Here is a 20,023-nt window from a genome sequence, read left to right on the forward strand (position 1 = left end):
ATGTGTTTAAATCTTCTTTGGTTAATAAAATAATAAAAATCTTAAAATTTTTTATATTCTTAGGTGTAATTATTTAGTTAATGTATATATTAAAAACGAAAAAATAAATTAAGCTCCAGTGATATTTCTGAAAATACGGGAGAAAGTATTGGTATCAGCTCTAGTGTATAGCATATTTGTTGAGTTTATCGTATTACTGATTTAATCTCCAAACTTAGGTATTTTTTAATAAAATTATTTGCAAATTTTGTGATTTTGACAAATCTAATTTTAAACACGTATAAAAAAATATAGTGATTAAGTATTTTGATATTTTTAATTGTTAGGTAAATTATAAGTTACCTTTTTTAAAAAATTTTTAAGGTTTTTTGCAAAGCAAAAATATTTTATAAAATATAGAAATAAATGCTAAAATAAACATTTGGTGAACATTTTAAGTATAATTATTTTTTTAGGTTACATTAAATATTTTGTTAATTTAGTTAAGGTTTTTTAATTTTTTATGAAGTAGAAAACATTTTTTTTTATTATTATTATTTAAAGCTAACATACTTAAGTATTTTATCAACTTATAACTATATTATATTTATATAGTACTTCATTGAAGTAGTTATTTATTTACCTATTTATAGCTTATTTTATGTAGTTATAACTTATAGATGTTACGGACAATGTGAATCACGAATTTTTTTTTTTAACAAACAAATATTATTTTTATTATAAATTAAATTGTATTATTACCTATTTATAGTATTGATTTTTTTTTTTATAAAACAATGATTATTAACTTTATTCATATACCTATCATCATAGGTATTACGAATATTTTGATGGAATAATAAAAAAAAAAAAAAAAAAATAACAAATATTATCATTTTATTTTTATTATAAATTATAATTTTATTAATACCTATTTATTTGTACAAGATTTAAAAACATGACACTCGGAATTGGATAGTTTGTCTGCTTTTCTACACTTGCATTTATTCGTTTTGCAACCCTGAGTACAAGTACACCGATCATATCCCTGTCCTCCCAAATTAGAAAAGGAGCGGGCTGCTTCTCGTAATGAAATATAATTAGCCGGTACGTCTTCGGTTTGTAAAAATGTTTGAAGGAAGTATTAGCAAAGGAAATATTGGGGAGTCAGTTAGAGTTAAAATTCTTGATGTAGATAGAGCACGAAGTGATCTCAGATGTGTTCTTAGTATGATAATATCAAGTAATGATAATATTGAGTTATATATTAATATTTCACTATTAACATTTTAAAATACTTATATTTCAGTGAAAGATTACTTTTATGAAATCAATATGACTGAAGGAAAACTGCAACAACTGTACATCAAGAATCAATTTCCGATTTGTAAAGAAAAATTTATACAAATCGAAGACGTACATTTTTTAATGATGACCCCGTACTAACTAGACTTATATTCCTACGACAAAATATGTTGAAGTTGAAAATTGAAGCATTTTTTTTTTATGTAAAAGTGTCTTTAGTCCTTTAGATACAAAAATATTTCGCTATAAAATAAATAATATATTCATCGGTCTGCTCAAAATCTTGAATAGTTCAATGTAAATAACAAATAAACAAAAACAAAAATAATCTTTTAACTCTGTAAGCTTACTTAAATAAAAATAATTTAAAATTGGATAAGTCAAATTTATATTATATATATATAGGTATATGTATAAAAGTTAAATCAAGTTCATATTATATGAAATATATAATAATAATATATAATACGATAACATGTTTTATATAAATTAAAATAATATTTTATTACTGAGTAAAGAAAACATTGATTTAATAAAATGTAATAACCTAATTCTAATTCAGAATATAACTTGATAAACTAAGGTTTTTGTAAGATGTTGACATATTGTAAATACAATGAAAATTGTTTGATCGTTAAACAAATAGGCAAAAGAAAAATAAATAAATTGGTCTATAACATAGGTTAGGTTAGAGATGGTTTCTTGTAGAAAATTGGATTTAGTTTGTATTTTCGAGAGAAAACAATTTAAAATGCTAGTAGTTTTTAAAATTGTTAAGAAAAATAAACAAATAATGAAGAATACATAATTTATTTATGAAAAAACAACGTTTAAAAAAATCAATTTTGTTTTTTTGGTGTAACTAAAAAGTTAATAACTGTAAAAACATAAATTTTCATTATATATTAAGATCAGTAAAATTGTTTTTATATATGGTTAAGTTTACAAAATATTTTAAACCTCTTTGAAATATTTATAAACATGAGAAAGTTTGGATTTTTTTTTATAAATGTCAGTAAAATTTTGTTTGCTTGGTGAAAATAAGTATTTAATGAATGATTCTTTAGTATTTGTGTACCTAGTAATTACATAGTATAACCTTGTTAAAAATATTTTATTACTTTATTTAAACACAATCTAGATATTATAAACATCTATTCAAAAAGTGCTTAAAATTAATTTCAAATTATCTTAAGAAGAAAAAAGTATTTAAAAAAAAAAGTACTTATACTTAGCTTGTATGTTTAAATTTTACTTATTTAATTGTACAAGAAGAAAATTATTTTTTTAATATTAGTAATTTTTAATTTAGAGTTTTAATGTTACATTTAAGTATCGTTAAAGTATTTTCTACCTACTTCATTTCATACTGAACAATGAAAATAAATGAAAATGTATTATAATTTAATTCTAAAATATTTTAATATTCGTTAAGTAAAAGGTAAATGGTTTTTGATAAAATATATAATATATATATATTCAAATTAATGCTTAATAATTTGATTTTAATGATAATAAAATAATAATAATACGATTGTACTCGCGTAGGCCGGCCGGTCCGCGGTGTCGTTGCCGCCGGGCAGGTTACGCGCGCGCGTATCGACTCCATGGTGGTGCAGTGTTTCAGTGTAACCGTATTGGCCAACTGCTGCACCGTGGTTGCGCTTCCACCACACCGGTGTGGGTGACGCGCTGGGTCATCTCCGTGGTCTGGTTCACGGTTTAGACCGCGCGCGCACAGGGCAGCGGCGGCAACGACACTTCATACACACACACACACACACACACACACACACACACAATAACAACAACAATAACAACCGTGGCGGTGATCTTTCGCTCGTTCCGCGCCACCGGGCTACCACCACCCTCGCGCGCACACCGAAACGACAATCCGTCGGATGCCTCGCCACTTGCGCGTGCGTGCAACGTTCGTGAGTACTCGGTCGTCGTCGTCGTCTCCGTCGTTCCGCGGTGATGAGGAACGGCGCGCGCGGCTATCGACGTTTCGGGGCATCGCGCGTACTATACGCTATAGTGCTCCGGCTACGGACACAAATCCGCCGCCGCCGCTGAGTAGTCTTGCGTGTGCTGTGTCTCTGTGTATGTGTACGTCGTGTGTGTTCGCCGTCCCTCCAAAGTGCGCAGTCTTCGCGTCCGTGCAGCTCCATCGTGCCATCCAGATTTCCGACGAAGCACACACATACGCGTATACGCGCGCGCACTTGTCCAGACGAAACTTCGTGCAAACGCCAAGCGAATATATCAGCGTAAGACACCGGCAGAAAGAAACGAGCGCGCGCGCGTGAGTTCGCCCCCGGTCGATCTTACTTGTTTTACGCCCTCTGCGCGGGGCGGCGCTTTTCGAAGCGCACCACCACCGCCACAACTGCCACTACCGGCACCGCCACCGACACAGTACCAGACCATGTGGATCGCCCGATGTCCGGAGATGCACCACTGTCGTCATCGTCGCTGACCGTTGTCTTCCAAGTGACGCGATGTGCAGCCGATAACGCCGTCCGATAAGCACACTGCTGCAGTGAGGAACACTGCGTACTGCACATACCGCATGATATAATATTCGTAAACATATCTAGTGGTTGCCAGCCAAGATGTAGGCGGAAAACTTAATACGATCAAGACGCTGCTGCAGGTGAGAGTTTCGTGGGTATAAAACGTTCTATATAGTATATATATATATATATGTGTTATGGTAAATACAACTAAAATATAAGTACGATAGGAATAAAATAGCTCTACGCAAGTATCGATATAATATTTTAAAGATATTACCACCTACCTCTATAGTTGTTCGACAGTAAAATGAAAGTTTTTGAAAAAATTGTTTTATATTGACGGCAATGTTGTGGCGTTTTAACGTAATATAACGTCATTTACCCACAAAAACAATATTTGAAAATCAACTATGGCCATCATAATATAGTAGTAATTATAATAGCTACTTTTTCAGTTTATTTTGTGTGTATAGGAAATACTTTTTTTTTGCGTGGTATCGAGAGCCAAAGGAGGAATTGCTTGCGTATTACTTCCCATAAGGGCTAAGGCCCCCATCGTTTATTGATATAAAAGTTCATACATTTACATTAATAGATATTATATACAATATACAAATACAAATAGTTGGTTAGCCGCCCTATGTTAGCTCACCAAACCTCGATTCCCTTCCCTTAGCGAATGTTAGTGTATATGTGAGGACTTAGGAGTAGTGAGAGAACAAGAGTCCTACAGCTCGCCTTACAACAAAAGTTATTCATTTACAACAAAGAAAAAAAAAAATTTATACAACAAGAATCAATCAATAGTTTCGGTGGTTGAGATGTCTTCCCGTGCTGACATCCTGTTCGCCGCACTGGACATCATGTCCTCCTCATGTTTTTTTGCGGACCGGCTAAGTCTGCCGCCCTGGATGCAATATAGGAGATACCTAGGTTATATATTACTACATGTATTTCTTGTTATTTCTGAGAAGCGTTTCGAACAAATTTTTTTGTTGACTGTCAAACAGAACGCTGTGTTAAAATGCTTATTATTCTTTCTGGTGATGAAATTATTCTGATATTGATATTGTTATATGCCTAGTTAGTTATTATTTGTTTTTAGTGATATATTATATTACCTGATTATTAGTTTTGACGTATCTCCAGAACGCTTCTGTCGTTTGAGTTTCGCTGCCAATTATTGTGGGTTAATTAATCACGTAATTATGTGTGAATTAAAAATACATTCTAATTTTTGTCGTAAAATATACTCAACGTATGCACTTGTATAACGTCCAATTAATCAATCGTACATTTAAAAGTAGACCTAATAGACTATGTATTTAATAGATTCTATAAATATCTAAGATATATCTATATTTTGATAGATGGCATACCCCATATTAGACTATCAAATGTGCGAAATATATATCGTATACTGAACAAGAACCAGTGTTTCAATTTATATAACACGATATTAAATGTGACGATTAGTCGTGTACTAGTTAAAACTGCACGTGTTGTTTGAATATTATATATGCGACGATTAAAGTTAATATTTATAATAAATTATTGTGATATTCATACGTAGAATAGGTTTCAATATTATTGTTACAATTTAATATTATCGTAGTTATAATAGGTATATTGTATTATTTACTTTACGCTTCTGGTTAGTGTTATTTTTATTATTGTAATACAGCAAACTTGCGATATAACGAATTTTAAGGGACTGGAAAAAAGTTCGTTAGATTGTTATTTTTATGGCAAGAACTTAAACAACAAAATTCGTGACAACAAGATTAAATGAAAAATTTAAATCAATACGTTACTGAGTGATATTCCTTTTCGTTTAATTATACGAATATAATGTAAAATCATGTGCAAGAAATATGTAAATATGGATCAGTAAAACTTAGTTTCTAAAGAAATCTATAATTTTTGTTTGTACACAGAGTTGTCTGTAAAGTATAATGTGACTTGCTTTTTTTCTTCCACGCTATTTTTTCATTTTTTAGCGTAAATATTTTTTATTTATATATTTTTTTTTTTTTAGAAAAAAAAATGGCATTTATTGAGAATTTACAATATTTATACTATGTACAATAATATATAAAATATAATACTTTCAACTTTGAAAAATTTGAAGGATGACTCGCAATCGAGTCACCTTTTACAATGATTTATGGTACATTTATGAATAATATAAGAATATCTTAAAAGTTGTGAAGATCTCTACACCTGCAGTTGCGTTTGAGGCGTCTTGTGGGGTTGTCTCAAAATGTCTTTGATGTCAGTTGCGAGATGAGGGAGGTTTTGGTGGTTTTTGAGAAGTTTCCTATAGAACCTTTTGTAGAAATTGATGACCGAGTCGTGAACTGTTTTGATTAGGAGATCATCAAATATTTAAAAAAAACAATTCCGTTTCGTCAGTGTTGAACACACTTTTGGTTTGTAATCACATAATAAGTCTTGAAGTTTTACTTTTTAGTAGTCACAGATACCGATGAATCGTTTTTCGTAGTACTGTTATATACTAATTAACGACGTGTATACTATCTATTGATTGTGATAATGTACTACAGCACTTGATCTATTGATAATCATTAGAAAAACTTCATATAATATCAAACTACAGAACTGTCAAAATGCGTTAAATTACGAGAGCTTTGACCAAAAAAAATTCGTTACATCGAAGGTACTACAATTCTTTCGAATTTTCATTAAATTATGAGACTGTCAAGAGAATAACAGTTTCATTCGTTATATTTTAACTTCATTATTAGTGAGCCGACTGTAGATATGGATACTTACCAAGCATGTCACCCCCATCTATTTTAAAATTTAATAATGAATTTATTAAAATTTTAAATATATATATACTAAAAGACCATATTTTTTTGTCTTGATTTTTTTGTAGGTACTACTAAGAGTGCCTTGCGTAGCAATATGAATTTGTTTTTCAAGTGAATATATTTCTTTTTTACAATAGATTATTACTTTTAAAATATCGTTGTACCTATCTAATTCAAAATTCGAATGAACAGTTTCTCAGTTATTTGTTTATACTAAGGATAATAGTCTTTAAAAACAGTTTTACAAAAATAAAAACTACATGTAATATTGCGACTATTATTTTTTATGACATTTCAATCATTTTATAAATTATAAATATTGATAGATTATTATTAACTGTGTAAAGTTTAACTTATACCTAGTTTAGGTTTATCTGATTTTGACCCAAAGTTTATAATTGCTTTTCTTTTTGTACGTGCATTATTTTATTCGATTCTATGTTGAAGATTCTAAGTATGTGTAATAAACAATAAAATTAAAAATAAATTCATTAAAACAATCGGTTAATTTATTGTCTAAAATGATATAATATCCTTTACTCGATGAATTTTGGGTCATTCTTCTGTTTAGGTTTTTACACTTGTAGGTATGTAGGTAACCTTGACATTTTTCAAATCAAAATCATCTTTAACAGCTTATATAATTGTTACATGTTGTCGTCGACACTTTTATGAAAATCTTTTTTTCAGTTTAATTATACCTAATTAATTTTGGTGAATTTGTACGAAGACGTTTTGGAAATGTATTCCATACTACATACACTTGTTATACGTCGGTATAGTCGCAGTGAACTCGTTACTATTAATCAGTAATCATAAATTCGATTTGTTTATATTATCTTGGGACTAAATCATAATATTTCCCTTATGCAAATAAGTAAATTAGACATATATATGTTAATTGGCAATCAATTATTTATTATTTTTATTATTATTGGTAAAAATGGTACCTACTGTATATTTGAATTTTAATCAGTAATTTTCGCTTAAGAGTTTATCTCATTATTTAAAATTCTATATGTCTGAAATCATCATAAACATTTATATCAATATATAAAATTATTATTATCATGCACATATACAAAACATTGGTTGCACTTGGTACCTATCTATTTATTAGTTGTATAATAATAACTATAATATCCGACTGATAATTGACATAGATAAGTAGGTATTGGTATTTAACTAAAACGATATTTTTTTATAATATCATCATTAATTATATTTTGGTGTTGTTATATTTTTACTAAATTTTGTGTCTATACAATGTAGAGTTATATTTTCAGTACCATAAAGTGATTGAAAAGAATATTTGACGAGTTATAGTCGAATAATATTGCAGATGTTGAACGAGGCGTTTTGCATCAAATTACCTATATGCCTAATAGAGGCACCTACTCACGGGGAATATTCTTCTCTTTTGATTTTCATCTCACACATAATATCATTATATTTAACTATTTGTGGTGGTTAGGTTAATAATAGAAGAATCGATTTTCTTTTGACTAGTGAAGAGACGGAAGCGCATTTTCTATGCCTCGATATTATTTCATAGCAGCGTCTTATACGATTTCCATAGTCACACACAAATCGATGGCCTATGAAACTTATAATACGAACAAATAATGCTTGTGGTTTATTGTTTTATTCTTTTTTTTATCGAAGGCGTTAGGCGACACTTCGAATTAGTCCTAAATTTACCGTTAGGTATAGTTAAAGTTGCTAATACAGGTTACTCTGTGTTACGCTGTGTTCATGTAAGCTTTTTGACTATGTGAACATTTTTTTTCAATTTTTGCATAAATATTAGTCAAAAATGTAAATGAAACTATTAAAAACTACTTTTCTTCTGAATATAAATCGTGTAGGTAGATACTAATTATTTTGTCCAGTTACAACTCGTCAACTGCTAACCACGACATTAATAGTGTATTTCACCTAACTATTGTTGTCAATATTGTATTTCATTCATTGCTTTTTAACGCCTATTGCTTTTCAATTTTCTTTTCAATTTTCTTTTTATTGTCCATTTGATACTTGTGATTCTATCGAAAAGATATATCTAAGGTATATTTTGTCGTATTGTTTGAAAGTCCAGCGTATATTTGTGGCAGCTGCATGTTGTTATGCAGTATTTATTTATTTATTTACTTTTTTTGTGACTGTCTTCTTGTTACTTGCTATTATGGATTATTTTCACATAAATAAAATAAAACTAAAAATTATAATGTGACAATTTATTTGTTGGTTAAAGTTACTACCGATCCCGTTATATATTTCGTGTTTTATGGAGGACGTTTCTTGTCAACGTTAAGTATCTTATAAAATCTACCTACAAGTTTAAAATATTTCTGAACATGTGCATATTATACAAGTACCTATATTACACGCCGTAATATATAGTTGTATTGTAATGTATATTTTTGTTGAAATTCAAATCGTTGGTTTTTAACTCTTATAATTTTATAACGAAAACGTTTTTGAAAGGTTTCGGGTGTTTCGATTATGGCGCCATTCAAATTTTTTGTGAAGGGTACAGTAGGCAAAGTTCAAGCAAACAAATATTTTGTTCTACATCAGTGATTAAAAAAAAAAAAAAATTTTCCTCTTCTTTTATAAAACAAAAATTTACCCTAAAATTTTCTTAATGTGTAAAATATCTATTTTGCTAGTTATGAGCAATATTTATGGGATTATTTTGTTATCATCATTATTACATTTTTGTGTGTGGAAATAAGTTAGTTCAAGAAACAAATAAAATGTAATGTGATGTTAGAAGTTGTTTTTAGACTATTTAGAGTTTGGTATATAATAATTTAATGTCTATTTTCTATACAAGAAACATTTATGCGATAGTATGCATGTTTAATGTAGTATTAGAGTTTTTGAATTCAGTTTAATTTAAGTTTTATAAACAACAATTCTGAGTTTGAAATAATTCATATTTGAGATTATAATAATTACATAGAAACTCTATTTTTTATTGAAATTACTTTTTACTTTTTAGTATGCAAATAATTTATGTTATTTTATAAGGGTTGCTTATCTTTTGTGTTTTTATTAGAATAATAACATTTTAAAGTTCATACAAAAAACTTAAAGAACTATTCCCTACCTAATAAGTGGCTGACCTCTTAAAAATACAAAAAATAGTTTCTTACAAGACGTCTAGTTTAAACTAGTAAATAAATAAATATTTTATAATTTTAAATTACATAGTCCTATGTTTTTTATAATAAATTACATGTAATTATGATGTATTTAATAAGCAAATAGTATACGATGGTTGTTTGTGGATTCTCTCGTGTAGTTTGAATTATTGTTTGATAAAATGGTCATATAAAATATCCAATATATATACTAATATTTATTAAGGTACTTATATTTTTTATTTAATAGTTTATTTCAAAAAAATATTTTTAAATCCTTAAAAAAAATAAATGGATTACATTTTGATTGCTAGATTTTACATGTATTAGCCTGCAATCATTATGAATCATTGAACCAGATTTTGGTTTTAAATCCATTTTAGAATTGATATTGTTTTTATAATTGTATTTTTTAGTTTGCTTTGTATGTTTATGATTCAGTTGCTTAGAAGTTAAAATTATATTGTTTGCTTTATGTTAAGACTTAATTTGTAAATCAAAAATGCATGTAATAAGATTAGTGGGTATCTTAAAATATATTCATAACTTAAATTTTTGACCAGCTTATTAATATATTATTATATTGGTATTAATATCATATTATTATGGTTATAAGAAATACATGGTTTTATTTTTGAAAATATTATAAAAAGAAAATAATTTTGTTTTTCAGTTATTTTATTAAAAATATAAATAGTTCAACATTGTATAACTATTAAAATTTTATTAACTAATTTTATCAATTAAATTACATTATACACGGACCATCATTATTATTTAAGTACTTAGGAGTTATACAGTTTGATTTTAAAACTGTTGTAATATCTATATTAAAAATATATCATATTCAATGTTTTCTCAAGTGTGAGTTAATTTAATTATGTTGTATATTAAAAAATAAATAATATCTTTATTAAATCATTTATATCATAATATATTATTATATCGTTAAATAGAGAATTCATATTTTATTTTTAAATTTTTTAAAACGTATCCATTATCCACTTTTGAGTAAATGTAACAATACGTGGACTCATATAGGCGGCATGTTATTTAACCGATAAAAATAATATGCATATGTGAGAACATATGGTTTCAAGACATGACTTGTGTGTTGATTTAGTGATCCTAGCTATAAAAACTTCCAACATTCCCCAGACTTTTGTACCCCTCTAAATTTAAACTGCCAAGTTTAGAGTTTTATTGTTTCATATACCTAATAAATTGTATTGAAATTTCATACATTCTGTGACTCTGATATTATACTCGATGCATATGCATCAATACCGTTTATCAATTTTTAATGGACAAAGAAAACGTATATAATCCGGTACCTATATTTATTTCTTAAACTATATTAAAAAATTTTCATCATTTAAATTTTACAATTATAATATTAATTTATAGATTCGTTTCAGATTTACACTATCATGAATCGATATATGACACGTTTAATTATATTGTAATAATTAAATTTACAAATATTTGATTTCATTTAAAAATGTATTGATTTAAAGTATCTTTGAAAAAAATCACGGAAACTTTCGTTTCTAAAGGAATTCTAACCAATATTATATTTTCAACATCTTAAATGAAAATCAAGTGTTTCATTGATTGAAATTATAGTTTTTGTAACCCATAATTAAATACAAGCATTTATTCAACGTGACGTTCAAAATTAAGAATAATTAGTAGATACATTTTTATATTAAAATATTAGATTTTCAATGTACAGCATCGGTTAGTATCTATGTATATTATATTATTCGTATATATATCAACGTTTTTTATTTTCATAGAATGATTATTTGTTTGTGAATAATCTATACTTGATTCATTATTTTTTTATAATTTTATACTTTCATTAAAAAATACTTCCAATTTTTTGAATTGTCAGAAAAAAATTAAATTGTACACCGTAGGTATTATCACGGTTACTCTACCAGGTACTTATTTAATTTTAATAAATTTATAATTAGTAATATAGAAAACAAATCAATTAATGTCACGAATTTAAAGCAATTATCTATAGTGAACAAATTTAATTTATAAAATTGATATTTAATTAAATTGTTCATTGATTATTTCTATTTTTACTATACGTTTGGACATTTTATTATTACAATCTCTGATTTAATTGAATAATGTATTATTATACATTATATACTTCAAAAATCGAAGAATAGGTTTTATAACTTCTATTTTTTTAACCATAGAAATAATGTTGTAAAAAACGGAATAAAAATACATTTTTGTGAAGACGTTTGAAATATTTAAATAGCCAGTCGATAGGTAGCTTAATGAACTGAATCACGCAAGACGTGCGTTTCTTTAATTTTTTTTTTTTGTAGGTTATTGCGTGAATACATTATATCTAAGTATTAGTTTTAAAAGTTTCAAAACAATGACCACATTTTCACCTAGTCATATTAAAAACCAGCACAAAATTAACCGTATTCAATGTATACTTGTTTATACCATTTAATACAAATTTATGTAAACAGCTATCAATACGTACATTGGTACTCGGCCGTTATTTTTATTAAATAATCGGTTATACATAATTTCGTGAATCATTCAAAATTGTTTTTAAAACAAACTCTGTCTTTTAATTATTATGGTTCAATAAAACGTTAATGGTTCTTAAAAAATTGCTTCGTTGCATAATGTTTTTTGTTCTTATCTTTTATCGCACAACAATCTTTAAATATTACATTCATTATACAGAAAATAATAATTACAAACGTAATCCTAACATAGTTGAGGTGTATTAATAATTGTTAAAAAAAAAAAAAAATGTAAAAAATTAATTTTGTTATTTTATTTTTAAAACAACGATAAATTCTCTGCACATTTTTGTTATTTAGGAGTTATTTAGTTAATTTTGGACATGTGATGCATGAACATTTTTAAAAGGTTTTAACGCATCGATAAAAACCAACTATCGAAATTTTAATTCAACTTTTTTATATAAATCTGTGTATCATTTGTGGTTATGACTTCATGAGTTTACGACCTATGTATTATATTGTTCATATTGTTATTAAATTACATTAAAATATGATACATCCCAGCACATCTATAGTTTTTTGACATCTTTGTTAACCTATTATTTTTAATTTAATCAATAATGGTTTATTTATAATATCTCATCGCATAGTTGCCATGATATAATATATTATTAATTTTGACAGTTACAATTAATTGGATATAGCCGATATAGTTGATAGGTATAAGTAGTGCATAAATAACTATTTTCGCGATTACCTTTAAACTTAATTGATTTAGTGCCTTTGTACTGAGATACACATTGCTGCGACTTTTGAGTTTTAAGTTAAGCACAAGAATTAAACGGGTATTACTATATATAAGCATCGTAACTCGTCCATAAATAGGCACTATAAGTTAGTGATTTTACTTTTGGAAGTTCACTTTTTCCTGATTAAAACACCTCTTATATAAACTTTAAGTCTTTTAAGTATTTAAAGCCATATTATTTTTTTGGTAAACGAGGTGTGCAATAATTTCTTATCGAACTGATGAAACGCACGAAACGCATTATAGTTTTAATTTTATATTCTGAGTTTTACTGCCGTTAATTAAGTTATGATAAATGTACAATATATAGTTTGAAATATTCATGTATAATAAACACTATAAAATAGCCTATTGAAATAATACATTAGTCATAAAGTCAAAAAATATGCCTACAGCGCCATATGCATTATATTATGCAGTACGTTATTTGAGTTTTTACAATCAATCGAATCAATTTTACATACATCAGCTCGTACTTCTGTAGCGGTTCCTATGGGCAGATATAATATTATATTGTTCAAACAACACAATACGCGTGAAACATTCATTATTCGTTATTGAAAGAAACGTAATTCATCTTGTACCAATCTTGTAATTTTCGTAGGTGAATGTTATAGTGCCTGCGTGTGGGTGGTCACTGAAATGACAGAGTAAACGACGAATACAACAACGTTAGGTTAGCCACATATATTCTTAATCCAATACGTCATATGTACCTAACTATCTGACGAAAATTACACACATGAACTTCCGTATTATAACTCGCCAAAACTTCGTGATGAATTTCCTCCCGAAAAACCAAATACAGATGAAGGTCACAATATACGAATATAAATCTACACACAATAAGATTATCGCGTACTATGTATGATACTATATAGAATGATTCACCGAGCATGTTTACCCCTCTTTTTTTCAATTAAATAACGCATTTATTCGAATTCTTATGTTTTGAATTTTCAAGTATATTCGAAGGCCATATTTTTAAATACTTAAATTATTCATATCCATACCAGGATTATTTTTTGGCGATAAAAAAATATGTTTTTCAAATAAGAACCAAATTTTTTTTTCGGTAAATCGATTAGTTTAGATAATTTCTTTGAAAATAATGATGAAAATGTTATAACGTGTAGTTTTTGAGTTATTAAATTGTTATAACTTTGTTATTGTTAGAATTGTTATTCTAAAAACCAATCGTACGAATTTCAATTTAAATACTATATCAACATTTCCAAAAACATAATCTGTTAAATAATTTATTGTAAAAAATGTGGTTTTCATTTGAAAAACAACAGTTTGTATTACTACAGAATATTTCTTAAATTTGATATTTTAGTGTACTTTCTCAAAAAATCCAAAAATTAGAAATCGAGTTTATTCATGGTTAAAATTTAAATAATGAGGAGCAAAAATAGTTGATAAATCACTCTGTGTAGTATGATATCCTAATCAATTCCAATAACCATCTGTTTAGTGTGCCTACCTTTGTTGTATGTATTGTATGATGGTCATTGGTTAGTTATAATAACAAACTATATATATTTATAACAATATTGTTGGATTCATGTCGAGATAAACTGTTTAAAACGGTATGGCTGTAGTGGCGTGGTCTCTGCGTGGTGTACAGGTACAATATAATATAGATAGGTAGATACTCTACATTATATCTGACCGTGAGGTCAGTCACGCGGCGCTGTCACGTTTTACGCTGATCTGCAGGATATAATTTTACCAAGCCCCGTCTACTATACGTGAAGAGGACGTGGACGTACTGAACCGAAATTCCGAATCATCTGAATGTATATAATATATTATATTTTATACCTGTATTATACTGGAATTCACTGTTATTTAACTAGGCGTATTAAAATTTATCTATTGTACTCTCGTAGTATTTTCATCATAAATATAGGCCTTAAAACCATGGGGTTTTCTATTTAATATAGATATAAGGTAAATGCATGTGTTAGTGTAACGCAAGTATAGACTTTTTTAAATTTAAAATTTAAATTAACGTTGTAATTGCAAATAACTATCATATAGACGAAAATATAGGGCTTGACTTGAAAAAGAAATAGAAGATGCAAGTACTCTGTGACACAAAAACATTTAGTGTCCCTGGCTAATTATTTATTTATTTATCGTATGGCAGCTTGGCTAATTAATAGGTGCAAATACCCGATATCCGTAGGAGATGACTAAATTTATAATGTAATCAAGAAAGTTCATTTACCAATGTAAAGAAACATTTTTATTATTAATCTTAATTCGATGAATTTTTTAAACCAGAAGTTTTTTTCATTTATAACATTGTCATTTTTTTTTTTTTTGGACAAGTATTTACTTTGTGTTATCGTATTTTATTGCTCATAATTACTTATACTTACAAGATATTGTAAATCAATCTGCAACTGTAATTTTTCACCAGTTAATATCTTATACTTGAACTTTAAATATAATTATTACATATTTATCATGTATTACTGCACCTGAATATTTACACATATTTTGTAAATATATTTTTTATGAAAAAACGAAGTTTTTATTTAAAAAATTCTAAACAAAGTAGATAGGTACTGTCCTACATTTCTTAAACTGAAAAAAAATTAAGGATATTATGTTAAAATGTTTGAAAATTTATTTTCAAATTTATATTATTATATTTATAATTTTTCTCTGCATCTTCCATTCCGAATTATGCTCGCCGTGTTCAGTTAAAATACTATCGCGAATATTATTATTATAATAGCAGATTGAAAGGTTTGATAATTTTATTACGTCGCACCAAGTGATTTCATATAAATCATATAGATATAGGTACATAACTTCGCAAATCGAACGAGTATACAAAAAAATAATTATGTCACTTCTTTTTGGCGAGTTTAAAGTTTTCATTTTGTTTTCAACGGCTGTCACCATTAATATATTACCTCTATATAATATGATTATAGCTATGTTTCATTTAACTTTGATACAATTTTATTTTAAAACACATTTCGCCAATATTGAATAGCGTGAATTGAATATTATTGAAAACAATACAGTCAACGGCTAAAATGATTAGTAATATCTAATTTATGCAACATATTTATATTTACCTGTATATATATTATATTTATTCAACTATAGATAACCGTATTGCATATATATTTTATTTATATTGTTTATTAAATTGCTTTTAGAAATCGATATAATTTTATTATATTTTATTTTTTATTTGGGACAAATAATAAAAAAAGCAAAGATGTCGGAAGGCCCTGGAATAATTTTAAATTTTGGACGAGTGCTCTTAGGCGTTTCTACCAAATTTGGAACTGTATATATATATATATATTATACATTATACTAATTATTTCTTTATAATCCTACTATGTAATAAATAAAAACCGCTAAAATTGAATTCCTTTTACAGCATATTACAATCATATTTTACATTAACCACCGCATATTGAATATTTATTATATTTGTTTAAATAATCAATTATCAAAATTGAAGTAATTCTGTTATGGTTTAGAAATCGAACTTATAATAAAGTACTACTCTACAGTGTTAGGTTATTGAGTGAAACGTACTCGTGTAAAACGTTAATTGTATTAAAATATATAAATTATAATAATAAAGTGATATAAGTGACATAAGGTAGTCACTAAAAAATTTAAAAATTAGAAAAAAAGAAAAGAAAGTAGAAGATTTAGAGTTTTAAGGTTGTATAAAATACTTAACTTTACTTTAGCTACAAGATTATGAGTAAAAATTTAAGCTATGTAATAGTTATTCATAAAATATAACAAATGGTAGGTATGAGTGTTAAGGTAATTAATTAATTTTGACTAAACATTCTTTGTTTTAAATTTTTAATTGATATTTAAGCAAAATCTCTATGCTTTTAAGCGCCATATTTCCATGTCTGTAATATTTATCTATTGTTTTACCTAAACGCGGCACTAATAAATTATGCTAGGAATTGGCCAATAATTACAATGACGCGTAATGCTAACAAGAATCTATTAAGCTATTAAATTCAGTTTAATTGTTAATTATTTATATACTATATCTAATAACCTATTAGATTTATATTAATGTATTTGGGTTATAGTCAGTATTGTAAAAAAATAAGAATGAAAACACTTTTTTGAACATTTTTATTAGTACTTACTCATATTAAATATTATCTAATTTTATATTCTATTTCTTTAATCTGTAGTCTCACGTTTTTACTATTATGGTACACTATCTTTTGATGTGCATATTCAAAATTCGTGATTTTACCACTTAATCGAGCACTTAAAGAGTTTGAAAATATAAAGTTGAAGTTTTGATTAATGAAATGTAAATTTAAATTAAACTATTCAATTAAATAATATTTTTGATTTTTATTCTTCATTGAATTATATTTTTTCTATATTATTTAACACCACGAAATATTATATATATAAAAACAAGTTTTTCAACATTTGTATGCATTGTTGTATTTTTATTTTTTGTATATACAATATGGATCTGATGGTTTTAGCGAAGTTATCATTTACCACATTTTAGTATTGCACACACTACATAATATGTAGGTTGACTTTGTGTGTACGAAATGTTTTAAGAATTTAATCAATAAATTAACGAGTAATGTAACGCAACCGTGACGAAGAATTTTAATGGAAGATTATATACTTAAGGGTAGAGTAAGAATTTTCTGTGTCTTATAAAAGATTATAAGAAATATAAAAAAATAAAGATATGTGATACCAGAGTATTCTATTTTTGTGTAATGTATAAAATTATTAATTTGGTTAATATCATTTTTATCTACGTTTTTTTTTCTTCTTGTATCAAATATAATTATTAAAAATAAACCCTTTTTAAAATTGAGGTTAAAATAATGTCCTATGTTCAAATTATTAAATCTAATAAATAAATACATTTAATGGAGATACGAGCATATAAACAATTAATGTATGGAGGAGTAGGTACTTGTTTAAAATTCGAAATTGTGTTCGACAATAAATTATTAATTATTGTTTATTGTTTACCCTCTATATTATAGTGTATATACTATATAGACTATATACAGTAGTTGTAAACACTACTGCCGAAATATATATATTTTAATGAATGACGTAATCAAAATTATAAAGGATATATCTATAAGGGGATCGGTAAAATCAATAACTAGTTTAATAATTAAAACACTTTTGTAAAACTATTATTTTAAAACGCTCAAAGCACTTCCTTCAGTAGGATTAGTAGGAGTTCAGCTGGACCATACGAAATCATCTTAGCATATATTGGGTGTTCATAAAAATAGTAAAAACTTAATGAGTTTAATTATTATTTTTCAAAAGATATATTATAATTTTTTATATATAGTCAGTAGTATTTGCTGAATAAGACAGCGATTTTAATGCTGATATTATGTAATTTCAACATACGCATATATATTATATTATGATATAAAATACATTACAGTGGTATATTATTATTAATAGATTTGTGATATAAACACGTATATTTAAAATGTCGTGTATTTTAAACAGAATCAAAGTTAATCACACATATGCATATATTTCAGATATTTTGTAATGAAAAAACGTATTAAATACTCCGCCTTTGAAGTAACAAGTAAATATCATATTATAATATTATGTGCATGGTATAGGTACTATAATATACATATAAAATATTCAGTTTAATTTGTGAAATGATATTTTAAGCTCTGTTTCATTCTACGTTTAAATCGGTAAATCATTTTACATTTTGATTAATACAAAAAAAAAAAAAAAAAGTCAACGATAAATTCGTGTTCTTGTTTGTATTTTTACAGTTATTAAATTTAAATTCAAGGGCTTTCTTTAATATTTCGATTGTATACTAAAATATCTAAAAATGTCTGTAAATTATTATCTATCGATCGAATGTTGTTTGAATTTAATACACGCCACACTGCGTATCTATTTAGTTGTGTCTAAAAATTGCAAGGCCGATATTTTATTTAATTAAATATGTTGTATGTCTGTGAACAAATATAATAAAATCATCTAATAATATTACCATTTATACTTATATAGATACGTTAAACGTCACCTGTAACTGAGAATGCACACAATTTGGAAAATTAATCGTTTGGACCTTAATTCTGTGTGTTTCAAAACCAAGCCGGTTGTTTTATTTGAATATCTTAAATTGAAACGTATAATACGGTGTTATATTGTACCACGACTACTATAATATCCTATGTTAGCGTTCACCATGGGGGGTAAATAATATTTTGTGGTTGGGAGTTATCATTTATTCTTTCAGGTTAATGTCACGAAACAAAATGTATGCTGACATCTCTATTCGGTTCTGACTATATTTTTTATTGGCTACACTCGTTGTTCACAAACAAGAACCATATTATTATAATTTACAAATAAATTTTATACGTTGAATTTCGATTTTTTGAGTATTTTCATATGGCTGCATAAAAGAAGCTTATTTAATGAATATATTATTTTAACCAAATCTGTTCCATCATTTTGTGTATACTATATTGTTATAATATATGTTTAGGTACACGGTTATTTGTTTGATATTTTACTAGCATGTATCGTATTAAATTATTATACACATACATAAACTTCAGATGTAAAATATAATAAATACGCGCTTAAGGAAAAACGAGACATAATATAATCGTAACTATTTTTGAATATTAATAATAATAATAATAATATAATTATAAAAACAGCAAAATAAACCATATAAAATTATATAATGTATCATGTATTATAATGCAGTGGCGGATCCAGGATTTAATTTTGAGGAAGGTCCATAGTCTAAAATGCAGTGATAATTTTGGAGAATCGATTCTTTATTAACAGTTATAATATTTGTTACTATTGAATTAATAAAATCTAACTTAGGCCAATAGTTAGAGGG

General features: G+C 26.7%; 1 protein-coding gene across 4 annotated transcripts in view; it reads left to right on the forward strand.

The window, feature by feature from the left end:
- Positions 1 to 3,339: 3,339 nt before the first annotated feature.
- LOC112602406 (neural-cadherin) overlaps positions 3,340 to 20,023 on the forward strand; it is a 129,780-nt gene continuing 113,096 nt past the window's right edge. For all 4 annotated transcript variants that reach the window (XM_025350467.1, XM_025350466.1, XM_025350468.1 and 1 more), the window contains exon 1: positions 3,340 to 3,940. The gene's annotated coding sequence lies outside the window, so the exon portion shown is untranslated. The remainder of the gene's footprint in view (positions 3,941 to 20,023) is intronic.

Source organism: Melanaphis sacchari, unplaced genomic scaffold (genome assembly GCF_002803265.2).
Source record: "Melanaphis sacchari strain LSU unplaced genomic scaffold, SCAv2.0 Contig88_pilon_pilon, whole genome shotgun sequence".
NCBI lineage: Eukaryota > Metazoa > Arthropoda > Insecta > Hemiptera > Aphididae > Melanaphis > Melanaphis sacchari.